Source organism: Procambarus clarkii, chromosome 23 (genome assembly GCF_040958095.1).
Source record: "Procambarus clarkii isolate CNS0578487 chromosome 23, FALCON_Pclarkii_2.0, whole genome shotgun sequence".
Lineage (NCBI taxonomy): Eukaryota > Metazoa > Arthropoda > Malacostraca > Decapoda > Cambaridae > Procambarus > Procambarus clarkii.
Window position 1 is genome coordinate 24,835,283 of NC_091172.1, and position 16,466 is coordinate 24,851,748.

Sequence of the window (16,466 nt, forward strand, 5' to 3'; positions counted from 1 at the left end):
CTCGGCTCTCTGGTTGTTAAAATTTAAGAACATCTCAATTTTTATGTTTGCTTTTTATAAAAACACTGCGTACAGGAGGCAATGGTTGTTTTGGCTTCTTGAATGTATTAGACTACACAGGCACCTCGCTTAATGTTTCTACGCGATGATGTTCGATGCAGTTCGACTTTCGCCGCTTTCTCTTTCCCATTTTTGGGTTTTCAGATGTGTAATCTATGCCACCGCCCCCATAGCATACCTTAGCATACCAACTATATATACTATATCCTAGTATATATAACCTATATATATATACTATATATAGTATTCCCAGACCCAGCCAGTGGGCGGCGGCGGGTTGTACACCACCCCACGCGTATAATGACCCCCTGATAGGCGGTTAAAGGTTAAATAGCACTTGGGGCGAGGAACTGGGATGTGAAGACTGTGCCCAAAACGTGGACCCTCGGGAATCGAACTACGACCCTGCAGGAGGTGTGGGGAAGTGTTTGGTGGAGGAAGTGTTTAGGCGTGGGGGTGGGGGAGGTGTTTAGGGGGGTAGATGGGGGGTAGATGGTGGGCATGAAAGCTATCGCAGGAGACGAGGGGAGGGAGGGAAGAGACCCAGAGGGAGGGAATATACGGAGTGAAGGTTGAAGGAAACTGAACACAAGACCAATTGATCCACGTGAGGTGCCTCCTGTTTACGCCTAGCCTAGCGATCACAGGAATTACTCATGATAAATTTGTGTGTGTGTGTGTGTGTGTGTGTGTGTGTGTGTGTGTGTGTGTGTGTGTGTGTGTGTGTGTGTGTGTGTGTGTGATGGAGAAAGGGGGTGTGGTATCGCATGAGAATGTCAGATAAGCAGCTGACAAGGTGAGGAGATTACAGGCTGATAAGAGATGAACTGGACAGTTTGTGTGTCCCCTGATGAAGGTCCCCTACCCCTATTTTGCGTCTCCTAGTGTGGGTACCCATCCCTTTTTTGCTATACTGGTGGTAAATAAATATCCCAAACATTTTTTCACACACATAATATATTAAAAAAATCCACCTCCAGTATTTTACACAAACATAAAGTGAAGGTTCATACACAGAGGACGACCAGGGAAAATGAGTGAAATACTAACAGATCATTCATCATGAGGCGAGGTTTAGCATCCGAATAAACACAATGAAAAGTTGAAAATTGAGTCGACCTCTTCATGAATGAGATCCAGAACCCTGACAATATACGAGACATATGGACGTCCGTATGTATAAAGGTTAACAAGCTTGAGCGCTCAGTTAATATGGAGAGAAAGCTTGGATACAAGGAAGCCACTTAAATTAAGAGATATAAAGTTCCACTGCACAAGGGAGGTAGTAAAGTATTGGCTAAAAAAATATATATAGAGAGCACTTGCGCAAATATCACGTAGAGCTTTCGAATTGGTAATCAGATTTCCAGTTTTATGGCGAACCAAAATCTTTATAAGCCATGTCAGCGTGGATTTAGAACGGGAAGATGCTGTGCTTCACAATTACTCGATCACCGTGTCAAAATCAATGAAGTATTAGAACACAAGATGTGGTATAGACGAACTTGCATGTGATAAATGGGACCAAGGAGTGAGGTCAGTTTGGATAACAGGTAAAGTTGAGCAATGGATTTTCAGTTATCTGTCAAATACGATGCCAAGAGTAACAGTCAAAAGAAATCCAAGCGAAAAGCTCCTTGCACCAGGGCTCTTACTCGTGCGCACGCACACGTACGCACGCTCTGTCTCTCTCTCCCCCCCCTCTCCCTCTCTCTCTCCCCCCTCTCCCCCTCCCCCTCTCCCCCTCCCTCTCTCCTCCTCCCCCCTCTCCCCCTCCCCCCTCTCCCCCTCCCTCTCCCCCCTCTCCCCCTCTCCCTCTCTCCCTCTCTCCCTCCCCCTCTCCCCCTCCCTCTCTTTCCCTCCCCCCTCTTTTCTCCCCCTCTCTCCGCCCTCACACATACTCCCATTCCCCCCCCCCACACACACACACACACACACACGCACACTTAATTCCCCGCCACCCCCAAAACACACATCCTCTACCTGCCCCCCCCCCACACACTACCCCCCTCCCTCTCCCTCACCTGAACCCTCCCCTCTAATTCCCTGCCACGTGTCCCTGGCTCAGTGTGGAGAAGTGGGATGTGGACTCCTGTCAGTTCTTACTTATCACTGCAATCTGTCTTCAGGGAGGAGGTACCTTGGAGGCAATCACCTCAAAACCACTACGTAATTAGTTGATCAGACCACGCACTAGAAGGTGAAGGGACGACGACGTTTCGGTCCATCCTGGACCATTCTCAAGTCGACCAGTCACAATCGACTTGAGAATGGTCCAGGACGCAACGAAACGTCGTCGTCCCTTCACCTTCTAGTGTGTGGTCTGGTCAACATACATAAGCCACGTTGTGATTCATCGCCTGCATTCGTAATTAGTGCTGTTAGCTATACTCCGTATGCATGATTAGGTTAAAGTTTCGTTAAGTTAGGTTAGCTTAGGTTTCATTACGTTTGGTTTCGTTAATATGGTGTGTTATTCTCAAACACGTGAAATATGAAATTCGAAAAATATATCGGTATCCCCCTAGAATTTTATTTATAGAAAATGAAAATCTTCTGATCGTTTCAAAGAAAATGCGTTAAGCATAGACTTTTTATATTTTAAACCAACGATTTTTAATACAATAAACATATAACTTGAGAATATTCTCTATTTAGGACAATGGTTCACTTTCCATTATACAAATAAACTATTATTGGAACTGTAATATGCTTTCAGGTAATCATAAATATCTAGATAACTATCCAGGTTACCTTGAGGTGTTTCCGGGGCTTAGCGACCCCGCGGCCCGGTCTTCGACCAGGCCTCCTCGTTGCTGGACTGGTCAACCAGGCTGTTGGACGCGGCTGCTCGCAGCCTGACGAATGAATCACAGCCTGACTGATCAGGTATCCTTTGGAGGTGTTTACCGAGTTCTCTCTTGAACACTGTGAGGGGTCGGCCAGTTAGGCCCCTTATGTGTAGTGGAAGTGTGTTGAACAGTCTCAGACCTCTGATGTTGCTAGTTCTCTCTCACAGTACCTGTTGCACCTCTGCATGTCGGAAAATCCGACACCATTTAATAATCATACAGATAATAGCTGTGTTGTATAAACAAGTTACCCATAGAAAACGTAACTTGTAGTGGAATTACCGTCTATAGAAAACGGGATATCATCACCACATACTATTATATTCTCCACCTATTATGGTGGGAATTATTCTTAAATACATTAGTCTTTGGACTTTACCATCATAAAAACATCTTATATAAATTAACTTAATTATCAATATTAAAGTAGAGTAAATGTGACCCTTCTATCACTTTCTGACATGTGGACAATGTAAGCCAGGCGTCAGAGTGAGGAAGGAGGGCAGCCATTGTTTATATTGAGACCAGAGGCTCACACGGGAGCAAATTCGGCTCCTGTTAAATTTACTTGGACGTAGTGTTATGGAAACCAAAGGTGTACCATTTTTCAACACGCTGTCTACATATCAAGTTAAGTGTTCTTTCCGAAACCCATTATCTATCATTAGTGGCCATTAATGTCATTGGGTAGGGTTATCCGGTTAGAACGCGAAATCGCCTCATACTAAAGGTAATTAAGCCAGGTCTTTATTGTTCCATGTACAATGTTTCTCTGAAATACCTGTCATATACTAGGTTTCTGGCTTCACAGCTAGCGCCCTTTTAACAGGTCAAGACGAGGATGCAAGATTTTGTGCACCAGTTACTGGGTGATGGAAGCTACCTCAAAGAGGATAATTTGGTGTCTACACCCTAGTTATACCTGGTGGACTAGCCTGCTGTACTATAAGATAAGGAACCTCTTCAATGTATGTAGTCTATTCCTGTAGTTTGATTGGCTGCATATATTAATTTAATAAACCCCCCTAATGTGTAGAGGATCGATTTGTGAGATTGAGATTATTGCAGAAATACAGTCCACTTATCATTATACAAATTGCTATCGAAGTATATAAATTAACGTAAATATAAATTCATATAAATTAAATAAATATAAATCTCACAGGTCGGTTCCCACACTGCTTTTCAACGGGGATATTCTGCACATCCTGCCATGCCTTCTGGTCATGTGATGTTATTTCTGTGTGCAGGTTTGGGACCAGCCCCTCTAATATTTTCCACGTGTAAATTATTATGTATCTCTCCCGCCTGCGCTCAAAAGAATACAGATTTAGGCTCTTTAGTCGGTCCCAGTAATTTAGATGTTTTACTGAGTGGATTCTAGCAGTAAAGGATCTCTGCACACACTCCAGGTCAGCAATTTCTCCAGTTCTGAAAGGGGGCTGTCATTGTGCAGCAGTACTCCACTCTAGAGAGCAGAAGCGTTTTGAAAAGTATCATCATCGGTATAGCAACTCTAGTGTGAAAGGTTCTTGTTATCCAACCTGTCATTTTCTTGTAGTTGTGACGGCTACTTTATTGTGTTTTTTAAAGGTAAGGTAAATGACATGAGTACACCCAGATCACACCCGATATCACACCCACTGATAGCCCGAGGACGGGCTATCAGTGGGTCCAGGGAGTGTGTAAGATACCTACGGACTAACCCTTATAAAAATTTATACAGCTACTGTGGGAGATAATAACAGAAACAGGCGTAAAGGGCTCTACAGAAGACCTTTTTGGCCAACGAGGCAGCTCCTAATTATATCCACCCCTAACTTGTACACGTCTATCCTGCGCTTGAAACAATCCGACGAGCCAAAGTGTATTAATGTAAATTCAACAACCTTGTTTCCAAACCAATATTCAGTCTGGGAATTTTTGCAAGCTGAACGTCTGTCTGGCGGAGGGAGGACAGACTTATACCTACAGACGGTGCACCGTCTTGTCTCCCGAACTCCAGGAGGCAGGTTTATAAGGAGCTTCGAGAGAATTTACAAGTTGTCAAAATAGGTGATAAGTCAACAATATAAGTCATCCTCAAAAAGAATATATATATATATATATATATATATATTCTTATATATATAGATGTTTTACTGAGTATATATGTATATAATGTATATATTGTATATATATATATATATATATATATATATATATATATATATATATATATTATATAGTATATATATATACATTATATAGTATATAATGTATATATATATATATATATATATATATATATATATATATATATATATATATATATATATATATATATATATATATATATATATATATATATATTGCAACAGTTTTGGATGAGGTGAACAAACTTTTGACAAACACAAGACAGAACACGGAACAATGGGTATGAATTGGATATATGAGAGCATAAGAATGGAAGTAACTGTAAAGGGCCTATTGGCCCATACTTCCTCTTGATGCTTCTATATTGGTGCGGAGTCTTGGAGTGGGGTAGAATATAGTTGTGCATTACACATCAAAAAGTCAACACCAGCAATCAACAGCCAATTAATGGCTGTTGATTGGTCAATTCTCATTTTTATATTATAGACATTCTCTCTCTCTCTATATATATATATATCTTCCTCTCTGATGAAACCAATTCCAAAAGGATCATTAGGGTCACTACTGCCGAATTGAAACCCGGTTATAGAGGATGATACATAGGGGTGGGAATAATGAGTGTGAGTGGCTTTAAATAGTTGTAGTTGTGTTGAGAGTAATGAGGAGGGTACTGTGAGGAGCTCTGTGCTTATGATAATATTATGAAGAATTATGTTGATGCTAACAAGAGGGCAGATATGTGGCTCATATTTATATATTTACTAGACTGGTTACCTGGCTGCGCTCAGGTCTCTCAAGCCTGCGCCTCCCCTCCCTCTCTGTCTCTCTCTCTGTCTCTCTCTCTCTCTCCACTCTCCTCCCTTCTCAACATTCTCCCTCTCCCCCCCTCCTTTCCTCCTCCTTTCATGTTTTCTCCTCTGTACCTTTCTCCCCGTTGCCCTCCCCCCCCCCATCTTTCTCCCCCTCTCCCCTGGGGTGTTCCCTGGGTTGCCGTGGTGCCCTGGGTTGTATTACATAACAGATGATACTGTATAATATGATCCACGCCCCATGACTGTGTGAGGGAGTGCAGCGCTACCATACTATGATTATGTACCTAAGCCCCACACCCCCTGAACACCTGTGGCGCGCAGGTGTGTGTGTGTGTGTTTGTCGCAGCTGTTTGCAGGTTTGGGAAGCCTGTGACTCGTCAGTGTTGCGAGTGCATCTGCTACACACCCGAGCTGCTCTTCAGCAACCATTCGGAGTCACAGCTCGGCTCCAGCATTTTGTTGTGAACTGGTTTTGATCTGTCAGAGAGGTACGTTGTTCTTGTTCATACCAGCTGTGTTTTGTGCTTAGTAATTCGTCGATAACTGATTAGGATCCTGTGAACAAATCCACAAGGGCGGTGACAAGGATTCGAACCTGAAACGTCACGGCCCTTGTGGATTTGTTCATTTGATGCATCACGCAATTGTGATTTGTGTGTGTAATTAGGCTCCTGTTTCTAGAGGCTTTCACACCCTTGTGTAGGGTGAGGCTCCATAGCCAGGCCTCGCCTCTACCCTCCCTCCATGGTAGTAAAGGATACAGGTACAGCATGCTGTAGCCTCGGTGGATATTACACTCACCTAACCTAACCTACCCAGGTACGCTTACTCTTTAGCTGTACCTCCACTGGTGTGTGTGTGTGTGTGTGTGTGTGTGTGTGTGTGTGTGTGTGTGTGTGTGTGTTTGTGTGTGTGTGTGTGTGTGTGTGTGTGTGTACTCACCTAGTTCTGCTTGCGTGGGTTGAGTTTTGGCTCTTTGGTCCCGCCTCTCAACCGTCAATTAACAGGTGTACAGGTTCCTGAGCCTATTGGGCTCTATTATATCTATATTTAAAACTGTGTATGGAGTCTACTTCCACCACATCACTTCCTAGTGTATTCCATTTATTAACTATGACAAACAAAATTCTTTCTAATGTCTTTACGGCTTATTTGGGCACTCAATTAATTTCCACCTGTGTACCTTAGTGCGTGAACCCCCTGTGTTCAATAAACTGTCTTTGTCTACCCTATCACTTCCTTTGAGAATCTTGTATGTGGTGATCATGTCTCCCCTAGCTCTCCTGTCTTCTAGCGACGGAGGTTTAATTCCCGTAGTCTCTCCTCGTAGCTCATGCTCCTCAGTTCGAGCACTACTCTGGCAAACCACTGAGCCTTCTTCAATTTAGTGTTATGCTTGACGAGATGACGAGATGACTCCATGCTGGAGCTGCATACTCCAGGATTGGTCTGACATACGTAGTATACAAAGTTCTGAATGATTCTTTATACAAATTTCTTATGGCTGTTCTTATGTTGGCCAATTTGGCGTATGCCGCTGATGTTATCCTCTTGATATGGGCTTCGGGGAACAGGTCTGGCGAGATATTCAATAAATATTTGACAAATAATCATCATTTTTTGTTTCAATTTGTCAGTGTGTAAATTATTTGAATAAATATTGCCGCTAACAAAGCGAAAGATGTGATTCATCACGTTCACTGTTTACCTCCAAATATTGTTCATCAGTTTTTATTTTTTCAGCTGATTTTTTATTTGTTTTTGTTTACTTAACTTGAGGTGCAAACATTATAGGGACACCAAGCACCGTCTGTCTCCCCCAGGGGGGCATAATACCCAGCACCGACGTCACTACAACGTTGAGGCGACGTTGTTCTCTCGCTCTCTCTCTCCCTCTCTCTCGCTCTCTCTCGCTCGCTCTCGCTCGCTCTCGCTCGCTCTCTCTCGCTCTCTCTCGCTCTCTCTCTCTCTCTCTCTCTCTCTCTCTCTCTCTCTCTCTCTCTCTCTCTCTCTCTCTCTCTCTCTCTCTCTATTTCTCTCTCTCTCTCTTTCTCTCTCTCTCTCTTTCTCTCTCTCTCTCTCTCTCTCTCTCTCTCTCTCTCTCTCTCTCTCTCTCTCTCTCTCTCTCTCTCTCTCTCTCTCTCTCTCTCTCTCTCTATTTCTCTCTCTCTCTCTTTCTCTCTCTCTCTCTTTCTCTCTCTCTCTCTTTCTCTCTCTTTCTCTCTCTCTCTTTCTCTCTCTCTTTCTGTCTTTCTCTCTCTCTCTCTTTCTCTCTCTGTCTCCCCCCCCCCTCCCTCCCCCCCTCCTTCCCTCCCCTAACACGCGTGCATAAACACGAAACAAACACAAATATTAACCAGATTATTGAACGAATTTGCGTGGGTTGTGCGTGAGTGTGCTCACCTATGTGTACCTGACTAAAGTAGCCAACTTTCGCTCTTGGACTACGTCTTTCCAGCCACAGGTTGTTCAGTGTAACGACTCCCAACCGTTTTCTCTCTCTCAGATCCACTTTGGGAAATCGTGAATCGAGTTCACCACCACCACCACTACCTCTCATGAGGGTATCGTATTTATATTTGAGAGCGGAGTTAGGCTTACCTCATGGTACCGCCCATGAGGGGTACCTCATGATCGGTCCCACCGGTCGCGCCTCTTACAGTGTCTGGCTCCTGACCGTTGGTTACTCCTTCCCATGGCAGTGATCTTGCAGTTCCTCCTGGCAACTTGTCAAGCTTGTACTTGTCTCTTGTGCAGGACTGTGTCAAGAGCATTTTGGCGGTCCAGAAATACGCAGTGTTCACCATGCGTCTGTGTCCTTTCTTCGTTGTCTCTAGCTTATCACAGAACTCTAATAAGTTCATTAGGCATGACTTCCCTTCCCTCAGGCGATGGGGATGTTTGTTGACTTAATCCTCTCTCTCTCTAGGTGTTTAAAGAAACTAAGATTAAGACCAGAATGTTTTGCAAGAGATGATTGGCAGTGATGCTGGTCTATAGTCGAGTGTTTCCTTTTGATGTCCTCCAGATCCTCCTCCTTCGTCTGAGTGTGAGTGTGTCGTAACAGTGTCTACTGGGAGGTAGGTCCAGGTCTTAATATATATGTGTACTCACCTAGTGCCATATGTGTGCCATATATGTGCGTACCACACCTAGTGTGTGTGTGTGTACTCACCTAGTTGTACTCACCTAGTTGTGTTTGCGGGGGTTGAGCTCTGGCTCTTTGGTCCCGCCTCTCAACCGTCAATCAACAGGTGTACAGGTTCCTGAGCCTATTGGGCTCTATCATATCTACATTCGAAACTGTGTATGGAGTCAGCCTCCACCACATCACTTCCTAATGTATTCCATTTGTCAACCACTCTGACACTAAAAAAGTTTTTTCTAAAATCTCTGTGGCTCATTTGGGCACTCAGTTTCCACCTGTGTCCCCTTGTGCGTGTGCCCCTTGTGTTAAATAGCCTGTCTCTGTGTGTGTGTGTGTGTGTGTGTGTGTGTGTGTGTGTGTGTGTGTGTGTGTGTGTGTGTGTGTGTGTGTGTGTGTGTGTGTGTGTTTTTGGGAGTGACGTGGGAAAGTTAGTGTGAGAGCCAGGGATGTCACTCATAATTGCTCCCACAACAGGCGCTAACTTTCTTCAGTGGCGAGTTATGCCTTTGTGGAGGGTAGTGTTTGATGAGCGGAGGGAGGGAGGACAGGTGAGGGAGGGAGGGAGGACAGGTGAGGGAGGGAGGGAGGACAGGTGAGGGAAGGAGGGAAAGATGAGTGGGAGCGTATGGGAACGGTGAGGAGGTGAAGGAGGAATATGAATATGGGGAATCAAAAAAAGGGAAGGAAATATGAAGGGGTTGTGGGAGGCGACTATAAACAAACGATAATAAAAGTATTTTTTTTATTGTCTTCTCTTCCACCCCATTCACTTCCTCTCTCCCAATGGGCTTTATTCTTCCCTCTTGTCTTCCAATGTCATTATTAATATATAGTTTTTCTTAATTCCATCTCTCCTTTTCTTGATTGTCCCATTTGAGTCTCCTGTTCGTATCCTCACTTCTCTCCTCCTCCTCCTCCTATCCCCTAATTTCCTGCTGCTGTTTCCTGCTGGGAAAGTAGGGGGGATCCTCGGTGTTGGACTGGCACCCTGGAGAAGCCTCTCAGAGCGGGTCTCCTACGGTCATACGCCTCCTTCACGGACATACAACGATGGGATCAACATCCAGTCACAGCAATATGCTGAAGTGTTGGTGGCATACCTGCAGCATACCTGCAGCATACTTGCAGCATACCCGCAGCATACTTGCAGCGTACCTGCAGCGTACCTGCAGCATACCTGCAGCATACTTGCAGCATACCTGCAGCGTACCTGCAGCATACCTGCAGCGTACCTGCAGCATACCCGCAGCATACTTGCAGCGTACCTGCAGCATACCTGCAGCATACTTGCAGCATACTTGCAGCATACCTGCAGCATACCTGGAGAGAGGGTTCTGAGATTTCTTCTACTCCCCGACTTGCGATAATTTGGTCCAGGGCGGACGCCGACGCTGGCGTTGACACGTGTGTGGATTGGACTATTGGTGTTCAGCCAGGTTGTTGTGACTTGCTGTCTGCATGCGTGACTAGTCCGATCTTGTTATGTTAAATGTATTCAGAATTAAGTGAACTTTCAAAGCTAATGAAAGGCACTGAGTATTGGATATTGTAGGATATTGCATTGCAATCTTCAATTGCAATGTGATGAAAGCTGTGATGAATGTGAGGCTAACTGTAGTCACCAGCTGGGTCGGGATTCATCAAGCACTTAAGTGCCCCCTTAAGTGCCCTCTTAAGTGCCCACTTGATGGAAACTTAGTACTCAAATGAGCCACACATTATTTTTAGTGTCAGAGTAGTTAACAAATGGAATACATTAGGCAGTGATGTGGTGGAGGCTGACTCCATACACAGCTTCAAGTGTAGATATGATAGAGCCCAGTAGGCTCAGGAACCTGTACACCAGTTGATTGACAGTTGAGAGGCGGGACGAGAAAGTACTAGCCTAGCTGTATTTGCAGGGGGGATCAACCACGACTCCTGGGTCCCGCCTCTCAATCGACTGATGCACATAAGTTCCAGAGCCTGTTTGGCTCTTATCATATCTACATTTGAAACCGTGTATGGAGTCAGCCTCCACCACATCACACATCACTGCCTAATGCATTACATGTATTAACTACTCTGACACGGAAAAAAATATTTCCAATAGCTCTGTAGCTCAATTGAGTACTCAGTTTCTACCTGTGTCCCCTTGTTCGTGTACTACCCCTGCTAAATAGTGTGTCCTTGTCTGCCCTGTATATTCCCCTGAGAATTTTGTATGTGGTAATCATGTCTCCCCTGTTGTCTTCCAGTGCTGAGAGGTTTTAACGCCTATAGTCTTTCCTCGTAGCTCATGTCTCTCAGCTCTGGGACTAGTCTGGTGCCTTACCTCTGAAATTGCTTAATTTTTTGTTGTTTAACGAGATATTATTTCCACGCGGATGCTGCATATTCCAGAATTGGGCTGACGTAAACGATATAAAAGATTCTGAACGACTCCTTCACATTCCTAAAGGCAGTTCTTATCTTAGCCAACTTCCCATATGCAGCTGATGATATTCTCTCGATGTGGGCTTCTGGTGACAGGTTGGGGGTAATATCAGCTCCCAAGTGTGTTTCTCTGTCTGATTCCAATAGGATGTCTTAGACCATGTTACTCCTTGTCATATAGTGACTCAGACCCCATACCCAGCTTCATTACTTTGCACTTGCTAGGCTTGAACTCCAGTAGCCACTTGAGGGACCACATTTTCCATTTTTTCAGATCATGTTATAGTTTGTTTCTTTAGTAGAGTGTAATAGGAGGGTAGGCAAGTGTGGTTAGGATTGAATGCATGGATAAGGAGTAGAAGAGGTGGAGCTAAGGGATGGTTGGGGTTAGGAAAGGGTGGGTAGGGGGATGATTTATATGCCTGGTATGGTGGACCCTTGGGGTTATCAAGCTATAGGATGTGGGTTTCCCCTCCCCTCCCCTCCCCTGTGCCTCCTCCTCTTTATTGCATCTGCAGCTCTTTCCTTCTCAGATTCTGTAGGATAAATTTTTCTCTGTGATCCAGTGAAAATAAGAACATACTCTTCCATAAAATTTACTCTTTTTACTGTCGCGTTTGGAAATATTACCTTCACCAGTCGTTATTGTCTCCCTCGTGTACTGGCCTAACCAGAAAACCTGTACTATGTTGCTGTCCTCTTCTTCTGCGCTCAATTCTGTTAAGCTCCCTTTCAGAGAATCTCTGTCCATTCTTTCCCTCTCCTTTTCATCACATATTGGTTCATTAAGTCTTAACACTACCATTGCTCTTTTTCTTCCTAGCAGCTGGCTCGTATTCCTTGCTGCTTCCAGAATTGCTACCTCCTGCAAAGCTTTCCTGGCTTGTGGGGTCTTTTTACATCATCTCTGCAAGTAAACACTCAAGTGGACATGTTAGAGCTTTCTGAATCTCGGTTCGACCTGCGTCGGCAGATTCCCTGGAGGGGAACAATGCAAGTGAAGGATATACTTCACAGGAGGGACAGAATGCAGATGAATAAGTGGTATACTTCACAGGAAGATAAATATGCTTGTGAACGATGTACTTTGCTGGAGGGCAAGAATGCAAGTAAATGCATAATGTATTTCACAGGAGGGCAAGAAAGCAAGTGAATGAATGATATATATACTTCTTGCTTTTGTCCAGTAGACAAACAGCCCAGTTAGGGTGAGAGAGACCACAGGGTGAGCCCCTCAGCCCACACCCCTCTGGACACCTGTCATGGTCCCCCAATATATATATGTCGGGTCGTTGGGTTAAGTAGGGGGTCTTTACTGCCAATGGTCGCGCGCGCCAGCTTATCGACGGCCAAATTGTCTTGATTTTTCTTCCATTGGGTCGAGCTGTCCACTGGACGCGGTGTGGGGAAAGAATTACGATACTGTGATTAGTTACTGGCGTGTGACCTCTGACAAGCTTCCTTGGTAGGTCTTATTTGGGGTGAAGGAAAGGTTACGTGATACCCAAGAGATTATACACGCAATTCACAATTAAAATGAGAGATAATAGTGGCTTAAGATCTCAACGTACGGGACTTGTATATCAGGTTTGAGCAGGACAGAAACTATTTCGGGTCTTGTGGGCAGGGTGAGGGAGTCCGGGGGAGTCATGGTGGGGTGAGAGTTTAATCGATTCTATATTTTATCATAAATATATGAACGTTGTGTGTGCGCTCACCTAGTTATTCTTGCGAGGGTTGAGCTCTGGCTCTATGTTCGCGCCTCTCAACTGTCAATCAAGTGTGTGTGTGTGATGGGATGGGTCCCAGTGGGTTATTCTACGAGATGGCTGCGTGATGAAATATGACTGACGTAGAAGTGTTGCAGGAAGTAAAGGAGCTTTCTCAGATCTTGAGGTACCAGGTCATACATGATGATGATGGGGGGGGGGGAGGAAGAGGTGTATACAGGACTCATACTTGACCATACTAGGCGGCGGTAATACAGTTCTCAAGTTCCTGACAGCCAGAGTGACTTGCAACACTGCAGTCTTCATCGTGATCTTAGACGAACAAGACGAATACGGTAATTCTCGTGCGGAAACATCATTGCGACTAGATAGCACTTGGAGAGGATAAGGATTCCGGATATGAATTCTTATCCTCACTATTCCTATCCCCACGGAGGATAGGACTGGTGCTTCAACAAGTACAGCGTCTTAATCATATGCTTCTCGGATTTTAATGTGTGTAGATATCTGTGAAAATTTGTGTGATGAAGTGAGGTACTATGATATCAGAAGATATCAGTTGACTGTAATATTGAGAGGCGACTAAGGTATCAAGATAAGAGTCCCATCCTGGGATAGCTGGAGCTTCGTTTAGAAAAGTATTAAAATCTGTTTCTCAACCGGTTTAAGATAAAAACTAAGCACTACCTTGAGGTTATCTTGAGATGATTTCGGGGCTTTAGTGTCCCCGCGGCCCGGTCCTTGACCAGGCCTCCACCCCCAGGAAGCAGCCCGTGATAGCTGACTAACACCCAGGTACCTATTTTACTGCTAGGTAACAGGGGCATAGGGTGAAAGAAACTCTGCCCATTGTTTCTCGCCGGCGCCCGGGATCGAACCCGGGACCACAGGATCACAAGTCCAATTAACTCCCTATAACCTACCTTACCCCTATAATGTCAACCCATCTCTGCTATTTTTAAACACTGCTGTTTGTCGACCAAATTGTATTTTTTTGCTGTTTTTTTGCCATGTTTCCCCCATTTTATATTTTTATATTTTCTCAACACATTTTATACTTTAATCTCAATTAGTATTAAGTTTTAGTCTTTAGTGTTTTTCCTGTCCGAAACACTTTGCGTCATGGTGGCTTTAGGCATTGTGTGTACTAGCTCTATCTATAAATACATCAATATTTGTATCACACCTTGTATATATGTACTTTACCTGAATAAACATTTGAATTTGTTTATATAGTTTGTCAGTTTTTATTGAGAGAATGTGAGCGGACTACCGGCAGAAAACCCCGGCGTAGAGAGTGACGAAGCCAGAGCCGGGCCGCTCCTCCGGACATCCGTTATCTCTTATGACATCACGGCCAACCGGAAGTGGCACTGTGTTCGCTAGTGCCACGCACTCACTCTTACTTGTTACTTTGTGGTCGCTATGATATCAATTTGATATCTACCATCCTAATGTCCTTGAATGGTGTGGTTATAATTACAGTAAGCTTCGGTCTGCAGCTTGTCTACATGAAGGTATTACAAGCTGTATCTTTTGTAACGTTTCTTTCAACTGTCAGTTGAGTTCAGCCCCACACACACACACACACACACACACACACACACACACACACACACACACACACACACACACACACACACACAGAGCGGCGCGCACATAACCAAGCCGTCAGTGTGACTGGCAGCCAGTAACGTGTACACACACACACACACACACACACACACACACACACACACACACACACACACACACACACACACACACACACACACACACACACACACAGGTCTATCCACTCCCTCGCACTCCACCTCGTCCGATTTTCCCCTGATAAGGTGCGTGTGTGAATCTCCCTTATCTGTCGGGCAGCGGCGGGGGGGCGGTGGCGGGCTCGCTGGTGCTCCGCTCTCCCCAGTGCGTCGCCCGCGGTGCTCGAGTGCCTTCAGTGTTGACCCACTCAGCTGTTGTGGTGGTGACCGCGTGTGTGTGTGTGGGGGCGGGGCCTGCCTCGTGTTGTAGTGACCGCGAGTTGTAGTGACCGCGAGCCGCGGGGCTGTCGCGTGTTGTAGTGATGACGTGGTTGTGATTTTGAACTTAAGAAGAATACGATAACCTGAACGCCTGATCCCGAATGTCAGGTTAATGTCGTTCTGAAAAGTGTGGTCGGGTGAGGTGCTTCTACACCAGTTGTCGACGTACCAGTTGTCGACGTGCCAGTTGTCGACGTACCAGTTGTCGGCGTACCAGTTGTCGGTGTACCAGCTGTAGGTGACCGGAAACAAGGTATACACCAATTCGTGTCCCGTACTGTTTTCCACGTGGCAGTATATGGTGCATAGTGGGGGGGGAGTAGGCGCATGTGTTGTGGTGGCAGGTGGCACCTACAGTGCCACGTGGCTCTCTCAGCCGCCCGCCACCGCTGGTAATCTCTCTTATCACTATTTTTTTTTAATTTGGTTTGGATAACAGTATCGCTTGGTGTGTGTTACACAGGCGGCTGTACCGGTGTTGTGTGTGTGTGGCTGTACCAGTGTTGTGTGTGTGTGTGTGACTGTACCAGTGTTGTGTGTGTGTGTGTGACTGTACCAGTGTTGTGTGTGTGTGTGACTGTACCAGTGTTGTGTGTGTGTGTGTGACTGTACCAGTGTTGTGTGTGTGTGTGACTGTACCAGTGTTGTGTGTGTGTGTGTGACTGTACCAGTGTTGTGTGTGTGTGTGACTGTACCAGTGTTGTGTGTGTGTGTGACTGTACCAGTGTTGTGTGTGTGTGTGACTGTACCAGTGTTGTGTGTGTGTGTGTGACTGTACCAGTGTTGTGTGTGTGTGTGTGACTGTACCAGTGTTGTGTGTGTGTGTGTGACTGTACCAGTGTTGTGTGTGTGTGTGTGACTGTACCAGTGTTGTGTGTGTGTGTGACTGTACCAGTGTTGTGTGTGTGTGTGTGACTGTACCAGTGTTGTGTGTGTGTGGCTGTACCAGTGTTGTGTGTGTGTGGCTGTACCAGTGTTGTGTGTGTGTGTGTGACTGTACCAGTGTTGTGTGTGTGTGGCTGTACCAGTGTTGTGTGTGTGTGTGTGACTGTACCAGTGTTGTGTGTGTGTGTGTGTGACTGTACCAGTGTTGTGTGTGTGTGGCTGTACCAGTGTTGTGTGTGTGTGACTGTACCAGTGTTGTGTGTGTGGCTGTACCAGTGTTGTGTGTGTGTGACTGTACCAGTGTTGTGTGTGTGTGTGTGGCTGTACCAGTGTTGTGTGTGTGTGTGTGACTGTACCAGTGTTGTGTGTGTGTGTGGCTGTACCAGTGTTGTGTG

General features: G+C 45.2%; 1 protein-coding gene across 3 annotated transcripts in view; it reads left to right on the top strand.

Moving 5' to 3' along the window:
• LOC138367886 (putative polypeptide N-acetylgalactosaminyltransferase 9) overlaps window positions 1–16,466 on the top strand; it is a 102,649-nt gene that overhangs the window by 63,296 nt on the left and 22,887 nt on the right. The window contains exon 1 of one of the 3 annotated variants that reach the window (XM_069329987.1): window positions 6,249–6,348. The exons of 1 other annotated variant lie outside the window; for it this stretch is intronic. The gene's annotated coding sequence lies outside the window, so the exon portion shown is untranslated. Of the gene's footprint in view, window positions 1–6,248; window positions 6,349–14,831; window positions 15,440–16,466 lie in introns of those variants that run through there. One more of the 3 variants, XM_069329985.1, reaches the window with a different exon arrangement.